We start from the raw sequence: 22,631 nt of genomic DNA, 5'->3' as shown, positions 1-22,631 counted from the left end.
CCTCTTCCTCCCCTTCCTCGTCCTCTTCCCCTTCCTCCTTCCCCTGAACCTCCCCCTCCTCCTCTTTCTCTTCCTCTTCCCCTCCCCCTCCTCCTCCTCTTCCCTCTCTACTTATTTCTCCTCTTCTTCCCCTGGCCCCCTGCTCCTCCTCCTCCTCTTCTTCCCCCTCTTCCTCCCCTCCTCCTTCCTTTTCTTCCTCTTCCTCCTCCTCCTCCTCCCTCTTCCTTCCAATCTAACTGGCAGTCCTCATACAAAATCCATATTTTCTTGCAAAGTTGTGTAACTATGGATTTATTACTCATCTTCTTCAAGATTCAATGTTCTCCCTCAAACCAAAGAATTCTATCTTTTATTAGTTTTGGGCTATTTTCATCTGCTATCTTTTTGATAATTCTTTCTATTCTCTCCCTTCAGGAATTCTGTTAAATACTTGTTGGACCTTCTAACTCTGTCTTCCATGAGGCTTAATCTTTCTTTCATAATTTCCATCTCTTTTTCACACTGTGAGGTATTCAGGGTAATAACCTCAGTTTACCCATTCTCCTTCAGCTTTGTCTAATCTGCTTTTTCACTTAGAAATGTAGAAAGTTTTAAAAAATACGTGCGCATATGTGTGTGGATATTATAACTACTTATATACACATATGACATATAAATATAAATAAATGTCTATCTCTAATTTTTCCTTTACCTATTTTAAAAAATCTGAGTTAATCCTCTAATTCCAACCAACACAATAGAGCTAGAATCTGGTTTTCTCCTCTCCATATTTGTAACTCCTTTCACAGCAGTGAGAAATCTGTATCCCATTATCTTCAATATATTTACTCATTTGCTGTAGTTTAGAATACACAGAAAGCCATTTCAGTATTGCTAAACCACACCACTGTGAAAAGCAAACCTACTAACTAAAGTTCAAAATTTATTTACCACTTTTTACATACAATTTACACACTTTGAAGTGAACAAATCTTAAATGTACAGTTTGAGGCAGTTTGACAAATAAATACATCCCTGTAAACCATACCACCTCTAAGACATAAAACATTTTCATCCTCCAGAAATTTCCCTGTATCCCTTCCTAGTAAATTCCCCCTTCTTGGTTCCCAACTGGAGGCAACCACTGTGCTGATTTTTCACCATAGATTCATTTTGCCTGTCCTAGAATTTCATATAAATGACAATATATGGTATGTTCCGCTTTGTGTGAAGCTTCTTTCACTCACTATAATATCTGCAAGATTCGCTAATATTGTTGAATGTACCAATAATTCACTTAAAGTTATTGCTGAGTCATATTTTATTATGTTATGATTTTCTTATCCATTTTCTTATCCATGGACACTTGAGCTGTCTCCAGTTTTCAGCTATTATGAATACATTTTTTATTCACATTTTTGCACAAATTTGTTTGAAGTCATATGTCTTTATTTCCCCTGGGCAAACCCCTAGGATTAGAATTATGGGGTCAAAGGTAGGTCTATAATTAACTTAAACATGCAAACTACTAAACTTTTTCAAATAGATTATGCCATTTTACATTCCCATTAGCGATAGATCCGTGTTCCACATTATCACAATCTTGACTTAAACAGTCATTACAATTTCAACCTTTCTACTGGGAGCGTGGTGGCATCTTATTGTGCTTTTAATTACACTTCCTTGATGACTAATAAGGAAGAAAACTTTTCAGGTGCTTATTGGCAATTTTCATGCCTTCCTTTGTGAATTGTTTGTTCATGTCTTTTGCTCATTTTAAAAATTAGCTTTTTCCTTTTATTGTTGAGTTGTAAGAGCTCTTTATAGTCTGAATAAAAGCTTGCTGTTAGATAAATGTTTTGCAAATTTATTGTTCATTTTCTTAAATTTGTCTCTAGGTAAGCAGAATTAAAAAAAAAATCTAACATGAATTTTTTTTCTTTTACCGTTATTGTGTTCCATGCTCTAAGAAAACTTTGTCTTCTCTCAGGTTGTGGAAGTATTCTCCTATGTTTTCCTATCTAAATGCTTTACAGTTTTAGCTTTTACATTAAATTAAAATTAATTTTTTGTATGGTGTCAGGTAAGGGTTGAGGTTCATTTTTATTCCCATGTGAATATCCAGTCTGTTAAAAAGACTTTGGGGAATTCCCTTGTGGTCCAGTTGTTAAGGCTTCCAATCTAGGGGTCACGAATTCACTCCCTGGTCAGGGAACTAGGATCCCGCTGCACTGCGTCGCCAAAAATTAAAAGAAAAAGAAATTGTATTAATCATTTAATCCCTTTGACGTTTTTGTTGAAAATCTAATGGATCTCTTATTCTGTTTCACTGATTTATTTCCCTATTCTTATGTCAACACCACAGTCTTGTTTAATGGAGCTGTGTAGTAAGATGAAGCCTGGTATGTCAAATCCTCCACCTTTGTTGTATTTGTCAAGATTGCTTTGGTCATTGTAGATTCTTTGCATTTTCATATAATCTGCTTGTCATTTTTTTTTTTTTTTAGCCAGCTTGACTTATGATGAAGATAGTGTTGAATCTATGAGTGAATTTAAATAGAATTGATATCTTAACAATATTGAGACTTCAATTCATGAACATGACATATCTCTTTATTTATTTAGGCTTTCTTAATTTCTCTTAGCAATTATCATAGTTATTAGTGTAGAGGTCTTGTACATATTATGTTAAATTCATTACCAGGTATTCTATGCTATTTAAAATGAATTTTAAACTTTAATTCTCTAGTATATATAAAGTTTATTATTTTATATTGATCTTATATCTTGAGGCTTTATTAGTTCTAAATGTTTTGTTCATTTATTTATTTATTAGAATACTGAGTACTTTCTAAACAATCAAACTGTCTGAGAAAAGAGACAATGTTACCTTTTTCTACTTAATGTTTATGTCTTTATTTTTCTTGCCTTGTTTATATGATTAGAATCATCTTTACCTTGTTCCTAATGTTAGGGGAAAATATTCTGTTTCTTCATTTAATATGATGTTATGGATTTTTCATGTGATCCCATTATCTTATTGGGCGAGTTCCCATCTACTCATATTTTGCTGAGAGTTTTTATCATGAATAAATGCTCACTTTTGCCAGATGAAATTATCTCTACCTATGATTGATTTTCAAGTGTTAAAAGTTTACTCCTGGGAAAAACTTCATTTGACCAGATGTCTATAATTTTCTTTTTTTTAAACATATGACAGGATGAAATATGCTGATCTTTTGTTAATGACTTAAAAATTTATAATAGCAATGGATATTGGTTTAAGATTTACTTATATTTTCCCCAAATTTCAGTATCAGGGTTTTGCTGGTCCTTTAAAACAACTTGGAAAATATTCATATTCATATTTATATTTCCAATCTTATCTTACATTGGTTTTGAGAAGGACTCTGTCCATTTTATCTAAATTGTTCATAATACTTTCTTAATATCCTTTTAAAATCTGTAGTACTGCTAGTAATATCTCCTTATTCACTCCTGATATTGATAATTTATTTTCTCTTTTATTTTTTAGATCACTTTTGATTGGAGTTTATTGATTTATTAATAATTTTGACAAAACAGTTTTTGCCTTTTTAAGATTTTATTTGATGCCTATTTTCTAACTCATTAATTTCTGTTTTTATCTCTATTTCATTTTTACTTATTTTGGGTTTAATTTGCTCTTCTTTCTTAACTTCTTCTGATGGGAACCTAGTTTATAAATTTTGAAACTTTCTTCTATAATGTAATATAAGTATTTAAATTATATATAAATATATTTAATATTTATATATCCCTATTTGATATTTATACAACTATATTTAAATTATGTACAATAATTTAAACATTTAAAGTTATAAATTTGTATTTATACCTTGCTCTAGTTGTGTTCCATAAATTTTGTTATATTATGTTTTCATTATCATTTAATTAAAAATATTTTCTAATTGATCTCATTACTCCTTTGAGTCATAAGATATTTAGAAATTTATTACTTAATTTATGACTATTAGGGGCTTTTCTAGATATTTTATCATTAATATCTAATTTTATTGTGGTCAGAGAATATGCTCTGTATAATTGTGCTCTTTTGAAATTTATTTATTTTTTATCCCAGCATATGATATATCTTGGTGAATAGTCCATGTACACTTTTGAAAAATATAATCTCTATAATCTCTGCAGTTCTGGTGTGTAATGTATTAAAAATATCAATTAGGTCACATCGTTGATATTTCTGTTAAGATATTCTATATCCTTACTGATAATTTTATCTAGTTATACTGTATTTATATTTTAAATTTCTATTGTTTGGTGCTGACAAATTTTTCATCCTCCTAAAGAATTTACTCCTGCTATGACATGCCCATCTTTTCTCAGAAAGTACTCCTTATCTTAATGTCTATTTTGTCTGATATTAATATAACCATTCCACTTTTCTCACAGTTACTATTACTTACTTTTCTATTATTTTTTCCTTTCATCCTATATTTGTCTTTGTATTTCGAGTTCATCTTTGGTAGACAACATGTAGCTGATAATGCTTTTATGCCCAATCTGGAAACATTTGCTGTTTAATTAGAGTGTTTTATGTTTTATTTAATGGAATTATTGATACTTAAAGGTGATGTAATAGCAATTATTTATTTCACTATTATAATCCTTCAAGGTTAGTTCATCATTCTTTCATTTTTTATTATCTTAGAATTGTTTTACATAATAGTGAATAATTAATAAGTAATGATAAAATAATCCTAAGGATGATAAAATTGAAAAATATTTCAGATATAAGAAAAATAGAATCACTAAGATCTTATCATGTATTTTAAATTTATAAATGAGTTCATTGGGCCTTTGTGGTAATTGCAAGATAGAATGAGTTTTATTCTATTAAAATATTCTTAAAAATGCTTTGTTCTTTGGAAGATTGCTATGAAATAAGAAAAGCCACAGATCACCAATTCTTACAAATTCTGTTCAGAAAAGGATCAAGAGAGCAGAGTAGGAAGACCCTGAGCTCACCTCCCACCATGGACACGTCAAAACTACAACTACATGTAGAGCAACTCTCACTGAGAACAACCTGAAGACTAGCAGAACAACTTTTCTACAACCAAGGCTATAAAGGAAGAACCACCAGTGTCTGGTAGGAGAGGAGGAGAAGTGATCTAGTCAAGACCCACACCCCTAGTGAGTGACCCAGAAGAGAAGAGGGGTACCACAGGCTTGAGGATCTTCCCTAAGGAGTGAGCCCCATATAAGGCATCCAGCCATGGGTCTGACACTGGGAAGATGAGTCCCCATAGCTGGTTTGAAAACCTGTGGGGTTTATACGAGTGTTGTATAAAACCAAGGCGTCACTCTTGAAGAGCACAGACACAGATTTGTTTGCTTCCAGTCCCAGTGCAGAGGCAGCCAACTGAAAACCCCCTGGTGCTCTGGCCAGCCAGCCAGGACTGACCCAGCACGCACCCCCCAGCCCACACTAGACTGCTGCTCCAGATCTTCCTACTCCAACGCTGCTCCTTGTTAAGGCAGAAACTGCCATTGCCAAGGCAAGTGCAGGAATCAGGGAAGACGTGGAGCCAGCTTGGGCTCTGATCCTGCTGTTAGCCAGGGTGGAGACCCACAGCCAGCTCAAAAGTATGGGGAATATAGCCAGTATTTTATAATAACTTTTTATGGAGTATAATCTGTAAAGATATCAGATCACTATGTTGTACACCTGAAACTAATATAATATTGTAAGTCAAACATACTTCAATGAAAAAAGAAAGAACGTGGTCTAAAGGACCCTGATAATACACCAATGTTTAAAGTACTTGTTAATTAATTCAATAACCTGGCTTGCATCAGAGACAGTTTATACTAACTATATTTTTCTTGTCTATGGTCACATTTTCCTGTTGCATATCTAGTGATCTTTGATTCTATCCCAGATATTGTAAGTGATACACTGTAGAGACACTGGATTTAGTTATGTTTCTCTGAGGAGTGTGAATTTCTTTTCTAGCAGGTAGTTAACTTGGCTGCAATAAAACTCCCAACTCTGTTTCCCCTGTGTAAACAGCATCTCCAATGTCACCTTGATTCTTTTCAGCTCTTGTTTTAGCCAGATCCTATGGAATCTCCCATTTGTGTCTAGTTCAGCAGTTAGCCAAGGATTCAGGCAGGCTCCTTGAGACTCACGCCTTCTAATTCTCCCTGCTTTTTAGCATCTTCCTCCTTACTAGTTAGCCATGCAGCCATGCTGGCAGTCCTAAAGTCTTCCCTCTTATACATGAAGCCAACCAGATGATGTCTTTCTCCAGGCAATGCTGCACAGGCTGGAGTGTGCTCTCAGACAAAAAGTCACAAGCACCCAAGTCTCATCCAATTCAGTTCCTGCCTTTCAAGAATAGACTTCCCTCCAGTTTTTGCCTGCTTTTGGTTACTCTCTAGTACCTTCAAATATTTGATATTTTTTTATCTTTCAGGTTTATAATTGTTACTGTAAGAAGGTTAGTTCAACCAATCTATTTCACCATTATTAAGAACCAAAATTTTTTTTGTAGTTTGGTTTTTAGTTTCAACTACTATAATTTCTATTTCTAGAAGTCTTATATAATTATTTTTCTAATCCTATCTCTTTTTTTTTTATCACAAGTTACCTTTCTTTCCTTATGGTTTTAGTTTTTCTACTGTCTCTTTAATTATTTCAAACACACTTATTTTCAGGGATCTTTTGGACTCTCCTAGAAGGCTTATGGTCTCATCTCTTGCCCCAATGTGGGTATTATATTTCTAGTCACTAAAACCTATAAGCATATCTAAGCCCTGTAGGCCACCAAAATTTCAGCTCTAGCTTATATATGGCTTTGAGTTCTCTCTTTATTTCTAAAACTTGGCTATTTTTCTTCCCTTGAATAAACCTACACACATTTACGTTTTATTCATTGCATTTGATCCTGTGTTTCGTTTTCTTGGTAGGAAGAGAGAGATGGCTCCTCATCACGGTATGAAATAAGGTTTCAAGTGTATTGCTGAACATAATGCAGAAATTGAACATAATGACCAATTGCCATGTACTTACAAATATCAAAATTCAGGAAATTTGTAACATGATAAATTACAAAGGTTGACTCTTAAAAGGCAGATAAGCACACTCTTGCCCTTAGGAGTGTTCATTCTGTTTATCACACTAAACCTTAAATCTGTTCTCTTATAAACATGCATGGATTTTCCTAACTGCATTTCTACCAGCAGTGGAAAGTAATACATTCCCATGTTTCCACTGACTGGAATTCCTATGGCACAAGAGTTACAAAGACTCCGTTGTCTGTTCCATAAGCAAGTTTACCAGTCTGCTGTGACAGCCACAGTGGGAATGACTACAACTCTGAGGCAATTCACAGAGCTTAGGGGAATCCTTACCGATGCTCTTCTGATATCCCAGTACCCTACAATTCCACATTTGCAATGTCTCTAATTCCTTTGGAAGACTGGGCGAGTGGAATGTTGAAATTTCCAGTAACCCAAAACCTCTACAGTCTGTCACACTTCAAACCCAGAGCTCTGCATCCAACCGAGAATTCAAAACACTATTTTCACACTTCACTTCTGACCAAAGGAAATGTGGTATGTTGGCTTTAGCTTTGAATTTCAATCAATTTAATTCAAAATATATGAAATCAAAGTGTATTTCCAGAACATCTGAGAGAGTCACCAAGTGCCTCGCTTCTTCTACCCTGTCCTGGTGAAGCTGGTTCTTATTTTGCGTGTTTTAAGTCCCTGTTTGAAGTTCATCCATAGGGCTCAAGTTCTGGCTTGGCTTTCATTCCATGCCACATTTGAAACTCACTTCTCATTTCACATGAAAACCAGGAGCAGAAGAACAAATGGGGACTGTGGTAAAAAAGGGTTAGAATCATGTCCCTCATGAAAGAAACCAAATCAGAGTTTTTTGTACGAGTTTGAAATCAGACTCTAAAGGACAGAATAGATATTAATTGGCAGAAATATCATTTATTGAGCATCTACTGTATGTACCACATTAGAGCCTCATGTTAGAGGAAAAATAAATTGCAGGCCTTATAATAATAAGCAAGAGCCAGGCAAGTAACCATTTGTTAAGATAAAATGTGCTGAATCAATAATTCTTGGAGCACATAAATACAGAGGAGCATTGAGGAAGACTTAAGAAAAGACCAGACGTTTCAGTTGGATTTTGAATCAGGAGCAAGAGTTTTCCCAATGATATAGCCAGGGAAGCTGTAGAAAATTAAGCCAAGGGTGCTTAGGGTGATGATGAGGGGCTGAATCTAACCAAGATGGTCATGCTTAGTAAGCCAGGGTCAAGGCTGGGTTTGCTTGGCCAAGGCCAAGGTAAAGCGCTTCTTTACTAAGAAAAGCCAGTCACCAAGAACCGGAATAGAGGCCAAAGTAAAGTCTGTAATCTTTTGGATAAGAGTAACAACAATGCAATTAACATTTCATTGAATGCCCATTGAATGTACTGGGCAGTATTCTAATCATTTACATTTATTAACTCATTTAATTTTTCTGCCCATCCTGGAAGATATGTATTATCACTCTCATTCAAATTTTATACACAAGGAAACTGAGTCAGAGAAAGGGTAAATTCATCCCCTAAGGTCACACAGATCACAGACAGCAGAGCCAGTATGGAAACCCTGGTTTTCTGATGCCAGAGTCAGTATGCCTAACTGTCACCTTACTCTGTCTTCTGGGGGGACACTCAGTTAGAATATCCTGGAGTGAGATCCTGGCATGGGCATTTTTTAACAACTCCACAGGTCAGGGAACAAAGAGGTCAGAACCCCTCAAGGATGTGACTGGAGCAATGAGAACCAGGGTGATGGTCCTGAACCCTCCTTTCCAGCTCATGCCAGGGGTCTTCAATTAAGGTGGACGGGTATGTGGGAGGATCTTGCTGGCTTAAGGGCTGAATCTGAGAGGACAGGAAGGAAGGGAGAGATGAGGTAGAAAAATAGTAGGCTGTGTTCAGGGTATGGACCTTTAGCAGTAAAGAATCTGGAAGTGAAGTTCTCCTGGGGGTGACAAGGACTAACCAAAGAGGGCAGAGGGATCAATGTCTTGGTGAAGATGGGGTCCATTTCCTAGGTCATCAAGCTGGTGGGTGGGGGACAGGTCTGGGTGGTGGGGGTTACTGGATGAGTGTAGAGGCTGGTTCCAGGCAGTTCATTCATAGTGGAAGCTGTTCTTTCAAAGGGCACATCAGGAGCCAAGCAGGAACCTGGCCAATCAATCCAGGGGAAAGGGATGGAGTACAGCCATAGCATGGACCAGGGTGTTGGGAAATCTGAGGAAATCTGAGAAGAGTCTTCAAACCTCAGAGAAGAAGGCATGAAGAAAAGAAGGGATTTGGTAGGCAGGCCAGCACCCAGGAGGCCACTCAAGTAAACCAGTTCCCAGGGACAGGATGTACAGCGGTGTGAATAATTTCAAGGGTGAGAATATTCATGTTGTCCTTGGCGTTGTGCAGTACACAACCTGCACAACTGCATGTGGTGACACTCCTTGTAGTTCCCAGGACTGCAGTTCTAGTCCCTACTTATTGGTAGGAATGAGGATTTAAAAATCTCAGCAATAAGCCCATCCCCACTCCATACTCCTCAAGGCTGATCTCGGCAACTTCGCAAGGCTGGGGCCATGCTGGAGAACTGACTTCCTAAGGGGGCATTCGGGAGCTGAAAGGTAAAGAATTCTTCCTTTTCCTTCTTATCTCTGAGGGTGTGTAGCTAACCTTGTAAACCCAAAGACAGAACCAACTCTATAATTTGCAGGGTCTAGTACGAAATAAAACTGTGGGTACCATCACCCCCAAAGCAGAGAAAATGCTATTAAAGGTACGAAAATATAAGGATTTTTCTTTTCTTTAGCAGACTCTTGACTTGTCATAGTGGTTTTTATTTTTCATGTTGTTCTAAGTAAAGTTAAAACTTTAAAATTTTAGCATGGATTTTACTAAATCATCTTCCTATAGTACAGTGCTCATTTCAAATGTAGTAGCATTTAACTCTTATGTAGAACCAGCAAAAATTACACAATTTGTATTTTGCAGGCCCTATCTGCACACGTATTTGGTTTTTCCCAGAACAGTGGAAACACTGCACAAAACAAATGCATCTGTTTTTATTCCATGCTCAGTCTGCCAACACGCTCTACCCCATCCCTCTGATGAGTAAGGAAGGCTTGAAAGGAAGAGGAACTGCGGGGTGGGAGATCTCTGCCTTTCCTTCTATGTCATCATTTTCAATGTAAGTGATTGCCTAATACAGGGAAGTCACATGAGTAAGATGGGGTTCCTTGGATGTTGCCCATTCTTAGAATGCTATTGCCTTCTTTCTGCATTTGAGGCAAGTTTGGGTTTGAAAGGAAAGAGTGGCTCTGTGGGATTGTGAGTGCCCCTGCCCCTCTCCTCTGAGTCAGAGATGAAACACACTGACCTTGGGCTCACTTGGAGTCTCCCTGAAACTCCCACGCATCGTGGGTCCACCGGGATTCTGTGCTTATGGGCACAGTGATCACTGTATATCCAAAGGAGCAGCAAGGAAGGTGGATGCACATATTCACTTACAGAACACAAGTTCAAAGATAAGTTGGTAAGAATCTCAAGACAACCACTGCAAAGCATCAGACCAAGTCCTGGGGCCTTTTGAGTGGTGGAGGGCCCTGAGTGACTGCACAGGTGGAACCCCTGGGAAGCCAGACAGTCCAGAGGTGCTCAGTGTCCATCACCTGCCTGGTCCAGGACCGTCAGAATCACAGACATTCTCATGGGTCAGTTGCACCCCAGAGCCTGAATTTTTTTTTTTCTGGGAATAGCAACAACATTTATCAGAAAAGCCTTGTTATCTTTTTAATAGACTTCTTTTCATTGGAGTGTAGTTGATTTACAATGTTGTGTTAGTTTCAGGTGTACAGCAAAGTGATTCAGTTATACATATACATATATCCACTCTTTAAAATAAAAAGAGTGAATCATGTGCTTTTAAAGCCAAAGGTTACCTTGGTTATAATCTGAACCAAGAGTTTCCAAAGTGTTTTGGTTTGTTCATTTGTTTTCATTTTTAAATGAGAGAACTTTTCCTTCAAACCAATTCCTACACTATCTTAGTCTATTCAGGCTGCAACAACAAAAATACCATAGACTGAGTGGATTGTAAACAACAGAAATTTGTTTCTGATGGTCCTGGAGGCATGAAGTCTGAGATCAGGTGCCAGCATGGTCAGGTGAGGGCCTTCCTCTGGTCCCAGACTTCTCCCTGCATCCGCACCCAGCAGAAAGGGGTAGGGAGCTCTGTGGGATCTTTTTTATAAGGGCACTAATCTCACTCATGAGGGACCCATCCTCATGATTAATTACCTCCCAAAGGCTCCACTTCCTAACACCACCACATTGGGTGTTAGAATTTCAACATATAAATTATGCAGGGGACACCTACATTTAGACCATAACTCACATCTATCCAATATATAAAATAGAGCAGGGTGGGGAAGTCAGAGCCTGCCTCACTCACTCTCTCCCTGATCCCAGTTACCCCTGACACATGTGCATGACTCTGTGGATACAGTTACACAGATACAAAACAAATCGAAACAAAACAAAAACTTATCTGATCCATGCAAATTTCTTATGCATAATATATAAAGAAATTTTAAACTCAAAGTAATTTGGTTAGGCTCTTAAAGCCATTTAGGGACCTGCTGCCTTTTACAGTCAGGTCTCCTACACGTGGTTCTCAAAGTAAGGTCCCAGGACCAGCAGCACCAGCCCCATCTTGTTAGAGATGTAAATACTTGGGCTTTTCCAGGCCTGTCACATCAGAAGCCCTGGGAGCGGCAGGGGGCAGTAATCTGTTTTAACAAGCACTCCAGGCAATTCGGATGCGGGCTCAAGTTTGAGAACCACTGGCTTCCATGTTCATTGCACTTGTGTAATTATCTCCAGGGTAGAAAACTGATTCTCGGAGGCTGTCTGGTCCACTGAAGGAAGGTTCTAATATTGTTTTCTTTCTTATCCCGAGAACCAAGTCTTGTTACCTGTGAGGGTATGGGGTGAGGTGAGGAGAGGCACAGAGGGCCCTGGCTAAACACACACTGTGTGCCAGACCCCTAGAGACGCACTATCTCAGTAACCACCAGAGCAACCTCTGATGGTGGTCAATAGCATCTATCCAGGAGAGGAAACAAACACGATCTTTGGGCTTAACTTCAAATTACTGGTGAAACTGGTGTGCCACCTCCCAGTGCTCTAGTTTACTCAGAAATGTACCTTCTTCTGCGTGCTTCCAGTGGTCCTCCTTCATCCCCTGCTGCTGCCGGCACCGCCTTCACTGCTAGCACGTGCCAGGCTCTCAGTCAAGCTCTCTGCATGCAGATCTTACTGCTCCTCACCTCTGACTCATCAACGTGCCCATTTGTCAGAAAAGCGAACTGAAGTGAGGAGAGGGGACAGGGCGAGCCAGTCAGGGAGCAGACATTCACAGCTCAGCAGTTGAATCCATTGGTTAGCTTCAGTTTCTATTCGTTTCACACTTTTCTGATTTTTTTTTTTAATGAGGTCAGACAAGCATCAGGGGCGGATCTTTTTTTTAAAATTTAATTAATTAATTAATTAATTAATTTATTTATTTATTTATGGCTGCGTTGGGTCTTCGTTTCTGTGCTAGGGCTTTCTCCAGTTGCGGCAAGTGGGGGCCACTCTTCATCGCGGTGCGTGGGCCTCTCACTATCGCTGCCTCTCTTGCTGCGGAGCACAGGCTCCAGATGTGCAGGCTCAGTAATTGTGGCTCACGGGCCCAGCCGCTCTGCAGCATGCGGGATCCTCCCAGACCAGGGCCCGAACCCGTGTCCCCTGCATTGGCAGGCAGACTCCCAACCACTGCACCACCAGGGAAGCCCCTTTTCTGATGTTTTGATTCATATTGTTTGAAAATTGGAATATAGCACATTGTAAATTTTCAGTTTTAATTAAAAATTTGCACAGTAAAAATGATATAATTTTCCTCCCACTGTTGACCCCAGTTCCTCAGAATGCCTCCCATGGGAAACCACTTGAACCAATTTCTTATATAACCTTCACGAGATAGCCTGTACCAGTACAATCAATACGAGTATCTGATCTGCCTTATTGCTGCACAGGAGTTGGTGTTCTGTAGGTATGGATTTTTGTATGCACATGGCAATGTAATTTGGAGCATGTCTTGTAGTAGTTGTATGTATCTGCATGATATATATGTATATGCATGTATATATCTGTATGCATGTATCTGCATGTATCTGCTTCCATCTGTATAACAGCAGCATTGCATTCCTATGCACCATCTTTATTTAACCAGTTCCCTAATGTTGGGCATTTAGGTTGTTTCTGGTCCTTTGTTATTGCAGACAGTTTTGCGATGGTTGGTCTTGTGTCTATGTATGAGCACATATAAGTGTTTCTGCTTATTCCCTGGCCATTCTTCCCCTAAGAGATCAAGTCTAGTCTGCTAGGTTCCTTCCACATTCCTTCTAGCGTTCCATGGGGATAAGCTTTCCCTCATGTTTAAATATTGGCTCTTCAACTAAAACTTTCAATCCCTTGAAGATAAGCATTTTATTTTTACCCACTTTGGGTGCCTACTTTTCCCTATCTCTGGGCATCTTCATCATCATGTGCAGGAAAGTTCAGAAAAAGAGCCCCTTTATCTGCACTGAAGCATCAGGGGTCGGTGCTGGTCTGTCATGGTGGCCACAGCTGTTCCTGACTGGGTGGAGGGGATCACACCACTGTTGCCCTAGAGATGCTTAGATGCACAGCTGCTGAGACCACTAGCCGTGAAAGTAGCCATTGTGCCAAGTGAGCCCCAAGAACAGGTCTTGGACAAGAGTGAAAAACAGCTGGACCAGTCCACGGCCACATCTCACATGTGGGCAGGGCAGAGTGAGGTCAATCCTGGCCAGCTCCTGGAGAGAAGCTGTAGAAGGACACTACACATGTCCTTTTGGGAAGGGGCCCAATGCACACATTGCAATGGAATCAATTGTCATCTAACCCTCTGAGAAAGCCTTGGTAGATAAAAGGCTTGTCAAATTGGAGGATGTTGTGGAGTTTCTCCTACACTACTTTTGTGAGCTGACTTTGGGAGTCGGGTGAGGGCTTGAATCCCAACACCACTAAACCTGCAATTTAGAGACAGTCACTTCAGTGTGCTTCCCTACATAGCCCCCATGGAAAGCGGCAGGATGGAATCCATGTGCCTTCTCAAACAATCTCCCTATACATCTGCAGTGAGGAGGTTGCATAGATGCTGTGGGACCTGAGGACCACATTCCTCACACTAAGTCTTCATGCCCATAAGTATATGGCAGAGCGCGGAGGTGGGTGGGTGTGGGTGCATGTGGACAGCCTCTCTGGCTGTTTTCAGCTTAGCTAGGGACCCTCATTTAAACACGAATATTTTCACTACAACGTGCTTACAGAAACTCTTTCCTCATGTGGTGTCTACTTCGCTTCATCTCTCCAAGGCCTTGCCCGCCGAAGCTGTCCATGTTGTGTGCTTTCTTCACTCACGGGCTCAGTCATCAATCACTCACTCTCTTAGCAGTGGGATAAGGAACTCTAGCTGTTCTAACAGATAAATCGCAAAATCTTGGTTTCAGTTCCCCAATGTGGGAGAGAGAGAGAGAGACAGAGAGGCAGAGGGAGGGAGGGAATAAGGAAGGGAGGGAGACAGAGGTGGAGAAGGGACACTTGCTCTTAACTTCCTCAGACTGTGAGAGGAGCATCCCTTCTGCTCACATTTCCACTGGCGAGAACTCCGTAATGGGGCCCTAATCATAAGGCGGCTGGGAAACTCCTTCCTGCGAGCCCAGGAGAGAAAACAATGTGATGGACGCAGCATTAGCGCTATCACACTTTGCTTTTGCTGAGCCGCTTGGGAAAAAGCCGTCACACTGAGTGCCTTCCCCGGCTCAGAGCAAGTCCTTCAAAGATCGTGTTTATAGGCAACGTTGACTTCTGCATGGGCCTTCCTTGTGAACCCATGACTGTTATGGATGGAAGGGAAGTGCAGTCATCACAGACAGCCCTCGCCTATGAAACCAGAGTAGCTATTTTGATTAATGTGGCCAGTTAAGCTAAACAAAGAGATTGGCCATTACTGGGTAAAATCAGTCACTCCAGAAGCCCCAGGGAGACTTCTTCCTGGAATCAAAGCAAATTAAATCCACAGCTGTGGATGGAGGGGCTCTACAGAGAGACAAGTCCCTCACCCATTGCAGCGGGAGGAGAAATATGGATTCCATTTCGGGAAAGTAAATCGGCAATATATATCATTACCTTTAAATTTCCCATGGTGTCTGACATAAAGATCCCACCTCTACCCTAAGAATCCATTGCTAGAAACCCTGCAAATATTGGAGGAGAGTAGGGCAAGCATAAACAGGTCCTCACACCTTCACTTAAGGTAGGAAAGATTAAGAGCTACTTAGCTGCACAAGAAGCAGTTGAAAAAAAAAAAGAAGCAGTTGCACGTTTTGTAGGATAGGCAACTCGTGGAAGACTACTCAGAACTTAAAATTATTTTTATGAAGACCTTTTTTATTACAAAGAATTTTCAAAAACATTGAGAAATGCTCTTGATGTGATAATAAATGGAAAATTGTACACACAATATGTTTATAGAGTCTGAGCACAGTTGCCTTGAACATAACATTATAGAAATAAGTATAATCACAATAATAAGAGCACTTACTGAAAATAAATCCTCCATGAATGAATGTCACTTAGTTCTCAGCCAAATCTAGGAAGTAGGTGGCTCTGCCCCCATTTGATGGTGAGGGAATAGAGACTCAGACCAGGAAGCTCATTCACCCAGCTGTGGAACTGATCTTGGCCTTGAGGTCTGCCTCCAAAACCCACACTCTCAGTGAGGTAGTTCATCTGTGCAAATCCATTTGGATTCAAAAATAGAAATTGGAGGGATGAGTATCCCAACATTAATATGCGGTGGTTAACTCTATATGGCAGAAATGGCAGTAATTTGGAGGTTTTCTTCATTATACTTTGTTTTCATCAATTTCTGCATCAAACATCCATTACTTTTAAAAATTATACATATATATATGTATAGATACACACATACCCCCAGGTGACCCTTGAACAACATGGATTTGAACTGTATGGGTCCACTTATACATGGCTTTTTTAAAATTAAATTCTGTACTACAGTACTACACAATCCGAGGTTGGTTGAATCCACAGATGAAGAACTACAGTCACAAGGGCCGACTAAAGTTATATGCAGATTTTCAACTGTGTTGAAAGTTAGTGCCCCAACCCCATATGGTTCCAGAGTCGACTGTCTACCTTGCAACTTACACAAGGGAGCTCATTCACGAATTGTGAACAAACCACTCTATGCATGAGGGAAAAATGGGCAAATGTGCCCACAGAGGAAAAGTATGATTGGGTTGTGAGATGTGGTTATTTTCTCTCTACTGTTTTTCTATGTTCCATACTTTATGACTCACAACTTTTAGAGCAGAAAAAAAAAAAAAAGAAGTAACCATGTTTACAAGCGTACGTTAGTATTATGTCTACCAGATTTCAGGAGACAAACACGTCTCTCTACCTTGGAAAAAAAAGTCAAACGGCCATGCTGCAAAACGAAAGACAAGATTTTTGATTCACCAGGAAGGAGACATGAGGACAGTGAACATGTTTGTAATGGAATTAAAATGATTTACAGCAGATGTGTATGTTCTGGACTCAGGGCTCCATAGCACGGCCATGTCCTGCTGCCATTAGGGCAACCTCAGAGTTAGCATCCTTAGAGGAGAGTGACAGGACTGAAGGGCTGTGTTGAAACTCTCCCAGGCTGAGTCTGGAGGGCACGACTTGCAGTTTGCTGTACCTCTGATATCAGGTCTCAATTTATTAGGGAGTTTTAAGACATAGCAAGTGAGCGAGAGAGAAAAAGGCAAAGAGATAGAGGGATATGACAAGACTTTAATTCACTTGTCAGATTGGACCTGCTGCCTCTTCTTTTCTTCTGGAGAATGTCTACCTGCACTAATTAGGATGACATTTCAGAGCATTATGAACCAAGAAGCCAAAGTTGTCCAGCCTGGGGCTCCTGGTCTCCTGGAGTTGGGGGATGGGGACATTTGTGTCTCTTGCTATTGTTGTTTCCTGGGTCTGATTAGGTGTCGGGACCTGGCTCGTCTCTCTCTCTCTCCTTGTTATATATGTTCTATATTTTATTTGTTGAACACACAACTTTTAATACAGACGAAAGGGGAGAACTAACCCTTCTCACAGGCCTACCTATTTCATTTTAGAAATAAGACGCTCTGATGATGGAGAGGCAGAGGATGATGTCTACCTCACTGGCCAGGCTGACTTGCCAATTATCTCTGCTAAGCAAGCACATGCAGAAGTTACTCCTTTCCCAGATTGAGCCAAGAGAGGTGAAAGATTTCAAGAGGTATCCTGACAGAAGCTGGGGTCTAGATCCAGGTGAGGGATTGCCTGGGGCACAGATGGCATCAAATCCTTCCTTGTGAGGCCCTTTGAAGTTCATGAGAGCAAGGCTCCGAGACCTAATCATCCCACCCCCAACGCTCATCTCCTCTCCGTCCAGTTGCCAACTATGCAGCCAGGAAGTGGCTTCTTTCTGACGGCTTGGAGTGGCATCGGGAGTGGTCAGAGGCAGCCTGATTAGGAGGGCAGAGGCAAGTTGCTTTAACTCAAGAGAAGTTCAGACCTTCTTGGCCGAGGACTTTGGGACAGACATTTAATCTCCTTGAGCCAGAACTGCCTCACTGAGAAAGTGGAGACCAAGAGATACGGCATCTATCCAGGGTCCTGATGCAGATAGGCTGCCTCATAAATGTTAGTGCTCCGTTCTTCACTCCTCTCCTTGCACTTCTCAGCTCCTGGGCTCTGGTAAATTTCCACTTGAGATAATATTTTCTCTGTCATTCCCAAAGTCTCCCCCTTAGCTCAAGTGGTACTAACATAAAATAGAGCTGGTCAAATCTCCCGAATCATTATTCTCATCCCTATCAAACAAACCTGGATTTGAGGCTTACTGAGGCTACGGTAAAATGCTCTCACATCTGACAGCAAGAGTATGGTGGGGCAGAAAAGATGCTTGGACTGGAAGTGAGATGTTTGGTTTCCTTGTCTTGATGCCTTCTGGTAAGTTAGTTGCCCCTTCTTGGCCTCAGTCTCCATACCTGTAAAATGAGGGGTGTTTTGAAAGAGAAAATGAAGCCATGTGTGTGAATACGTTTTGCAAACCTTAGTGCATTCACTCTCATCTCTGTATGCCTGGGAAGTCCTTTTAGTACAGTTATTAATAGGGTTGAATTATTTTTGAAGGACCAAAACGGCCAGTTTCCTCATCTTGATTATCTGGAATTTGACTAAAACAATCAAGTGCTTCTCCACTGTTTCAGGGCCACTTCCCTCCTTGTGGACTTGGGACCAGCCTCTGACCTCTCCAAGGCTCCCTCTCTCCATCCATAAAATGACCAAATACTGCCCACTTCCCAGAAGACTCTAGGATGCCGCAATACTCCCACTCATGTGGTAGTGTCGGGTAAACCCCAAAGCTCTCAACAATGTGTAGGTAATGAGTGTGGGTTACTATCCCTGAAGTGAACATGGATTTAGTAACTGGAGAATTAACCTAAGCACCTATGGGACTCCTGACAGTAACACACAAGCCCTGTGATATTTGAGGGCCGGGCCAACTTTCTATCATTGCCAACACACAGCAGGTTTTCAAGCAATAGGCATTTAAAAATTGTATGCATTTATAATATGAATTATCTGGTCAGACTAATTTGTTGCTCTTTCTAACTGGTCATGTTTTATATCAACTTTTCTACTTTGTAAAGTCTGCCTTAATTTCATTCTAATGTAGCAAGTCAATCGCAATATTTCATATACCTCAAGAAACCTTGGCCATTGCAAATTTATATATATATATATATATATATTTAAAAATATATATTTTTGCTTCAAGCTATTCCTGTATACGTTTTAAAAAGCAGAGATACTAACTTCCGCTCAGCTGAGCATTGGGCTCCTTCACACAGGTGATATTGGTCCGGCTCTTTCAGCTGCTGAGACTGGTACATTTCACAATCTTGGCGCTGAAAAATCATCTTTTCAAGAACATCAACGGTAACTACAACCCACCTTGCTTTTTTCTCTGCCTTTCATTCCTAAGAGAATTCCCGGAATTTGTTTTGATCAAAAACACGTACATAAGTAAGTTATTTCCTCTTTCATGATTATTTTAGAAAAATCCCCCAATTGAAATTGACCTGAAATACACACACACACACACACACACACACACACACACACACACACACACACGAGATGCTCTGTTTGAGATATCATAAAATATGATCCTATATAAGACAAAGTAAAGTTGACCCTTGAACAACATGGGGGTTAGGGCTGCAGACCCCTACGTGGTTGAAAATCCATGCTCTGCTATCTCTGCCTCAAAAACAAAGGAATTGATAAATGGCTCACCCCAGGGCAAGATGCTGAAAACCATTTGGAGAGAATCAGGACTCATACCCTAGTTCTTTTGATTCCACATATTGTGATCTCTAATCAAACACAAACTTTCTCCCATCCTTAGGTAATTTAAAGATCTGTTAAATGAAGATACAGGTACTATGTTTATGGAAAACATCCATGTATAAGTGGACACACACAGTTCAAACTCGTGTTGTTCAAGGATTAAATGTATGTCTAGGAAGATGCTCTATTTTTCAATACCCAGGCACTGTCCTTAAAACAAGGGGACGAGCTCTCAGCTTTTTATTTTTATAGTCCTGTGTTTGTATCCTGATCCTACCAGTTATTGATGATTTAGGCAATTTACCATCTTTTATTGATTCTAAGACAATATTTTAAAAAATATTTTAACATCTGAAATGGAATGCATCTCACTACTGATGGCATCTTACAGTTAGAATTGTCCACATGCTTTTCTCTCTTTGTGATACATAAAGTGATGTTGCATTCTACAATGCACTTAAATTCTATGAAATTCACTAGCTACCCTTTCTGAATTTCTATTTCAACCTTAGCAAAATTGCTAACATGAAGTTGTTGTAAGGATTAAAATCATTAATGAATTCAATAGATGTCTTAGTATGGGCCTTTGAGAAAAGGCATCTTGTTATTATTGCCACACTAACTTATTAATAATAGCAATAATTTAAAGAACAAACATTCTGCTGGCAATGCTTACTCCCATTGCATAGATGAGACTACTTAGGCTTAGAAGAGTTAGGTTATTTACCTGAGGCCAAGACTAAATTCAAGTACAGCCTCTGTCTGACTCCAAAGTTTGCATTCATCCCACTCAGGCTGCCTCATTAGATATAAATACTTTTTGCATTTCATGTTATCCACACATGAAATGTAACCTATTGTTCACAGGCCATCAATCTGTGCTCCTTCCCTGCAAAGGAAGGAGTAAGATGTAGCCTCCAATAGCCAAAGAATGCCTCCATTACATTCTACTGACTCTGCATGGGCTCTAGAATGTGGGTATTTATTTCCAGATACCTCCAAATGTTGTGATTATTTAATCACCTCAGACCCCTCCACTAATCACTCTAGGTTGCATTATGCGACTCAGCAAATTCTGTTCACTTTAATGTACATGAGAAAGAGGGAGGGATATTTCTCACTGAAGGTTTTCTGGAAACTTCTGCTGTTATTGATTTTTTTTCCCTTAAATCTTATTCTTTAAATACTCCCCCTACCCCACCTCCCCCCACACACATGCACACACATATATATGATGAAAATGATTGCTCTGGCCATGTTTGTTCAACCTAACAAAAATATAGCGTATTGACAACATTATCTGTCATTCCCACATCTCACCTGGAGTAGAAAACTGATTTCAAAAGCCTGCGGACGACATCAGTTCACAGGAATATCTTTTATTCATGCACATTAACAGAGGTGTGACCCAGGTGCAGTGGGAAAAGACAGGAAAAAGGTGATTTCTTGAGAGTGGAACTCTTTAATCACAGGGTTTGATTTGATTATTAAAAAATAATGAGAATCTTTCTGAGAAAAAAAGAACACAAATATAAGTTCTTACGGGTCCTCAAAAACAACTTATATTGGGTGATAATTTCTAAAGTTTCCTTAAACCAATTTTTGGGATGAGATGGAGTATATATCAATCCTTTAATAAACAACTTCCAGGTAAAAGCTAACATTTAAAGGGCACTTCATGTGAGCCAGGTACCATACTGGGCTGCGACTTGGACAAACCCATTTCACGCTCACTCTGGCCCTCCTGTGTTTTAGAGGGAGCACGGCTGAAGCTTAAGCAACTGGAGTAGCTGGTCCAGAAGGAACTCTGCATCCAGAGGCAGAACTATGTCACCTGCAAAGACAGGGGTGGATTGTCATCAGATGACCTGGATATAATCTCACCTGTGGCCTCTCAAATTAAGGTCACATTGTAAGGTACTGCAGGGTTAAAACTTTAACAAAAAACTGGCGGGAGACACAAATCAACCCATAACACCCATCCAAGGATCTTTCTTTTTTTAAATCTTGGGGTGGTAGCAAGAACTGGTCCTGCCTTACTATTCATCATTCCAAATCTTTCTGCCAACTTCCATCCACACCAGAGCTGTTGAAACTCAAATACAAAACTTTGATGCCTTAGTTCTGTAGGTCTGCTCTGATAGGTCTTCTCCAGTGCAGTGGCTGCCTTGCATCTGGTTGCTTGGGCTGGAGTGAGAAGCCTCAGAATACAGGAAGTATGTATGATACAAGTGTGTGTGTGTGTGTGTGTGTGTGTGTGTGTGTGTGTGTGGTATACAGGAGTTGGGGGAGGGCATGCCAAATGATTTTTGAAAATATTATCCTGCCAAATCAGCAACTGCCTATTCATTTTTCACTCTGTGCCAGACATTGTACTAAATGTTTTACTTTTTTTTTTTTTTTTGCTTCTAGCTCTCGCAATAGACTTGCGCATTTGTAATATTAGCCCCATTTTACAGATGAGGAAACTGAGATTCAGAGAAAGACCTGAGATCAAATGCAAACCCAGGTCTAGTTGACCACCCACTGTTCTTTGTTAGTTCTGTTTCCCTCTACCCTCTTCCCTGATGTTCAGGGAAGCTGGTAACAGTGCTGAATTCTTCGAACTTTACGGTGAAGTGTCCCAAAGTCTCAGACTTAGCTTCTGCTCTTTCAATAACATTCTCAGAAAAGATGGAGTAGGAGGCAAGGGAGGAGCCAGGCTATGATTTGAGCATGACTTTTACATCCTGCCAGTGAGCATGATATACCCTCACTCTGGTGGCATTTTCTTAATTCTTGGATCCTATTAATTTTCAGAACACATCCTTGTGGCAGTCAGTACGATTCCCACCTCATGGATGAGCAAACCCAGGATAAATCAAACACTCAGTACCCCCAATTAATTAGTAGAGGGACTGGTATACACCCGTGTGAAATTAGGAAAGAAGAAAGAGGCTGCTACACTGTTCAGATCAGAAGTATATAGTACTTCCTGGAGGAGATGGGAGACTCAGAATGTTTGGGAGAAGACTAGGACACTTGGGATTGC

The sequence above is a fragment of the Grampus griseus genome (assembly GCF_964374135.1).
Source record: "Grampus griseus genome assembly, chromosome: 2".
NCBI classification, from domain to species: Eukaryota; Metazoa; Chordata; class Mammalia; order Artiodactyla; family Delphinidae; genus Grampus; species Grampus griseus.
Note: the sequence above shows the minus strand (reverse complement) of the source record.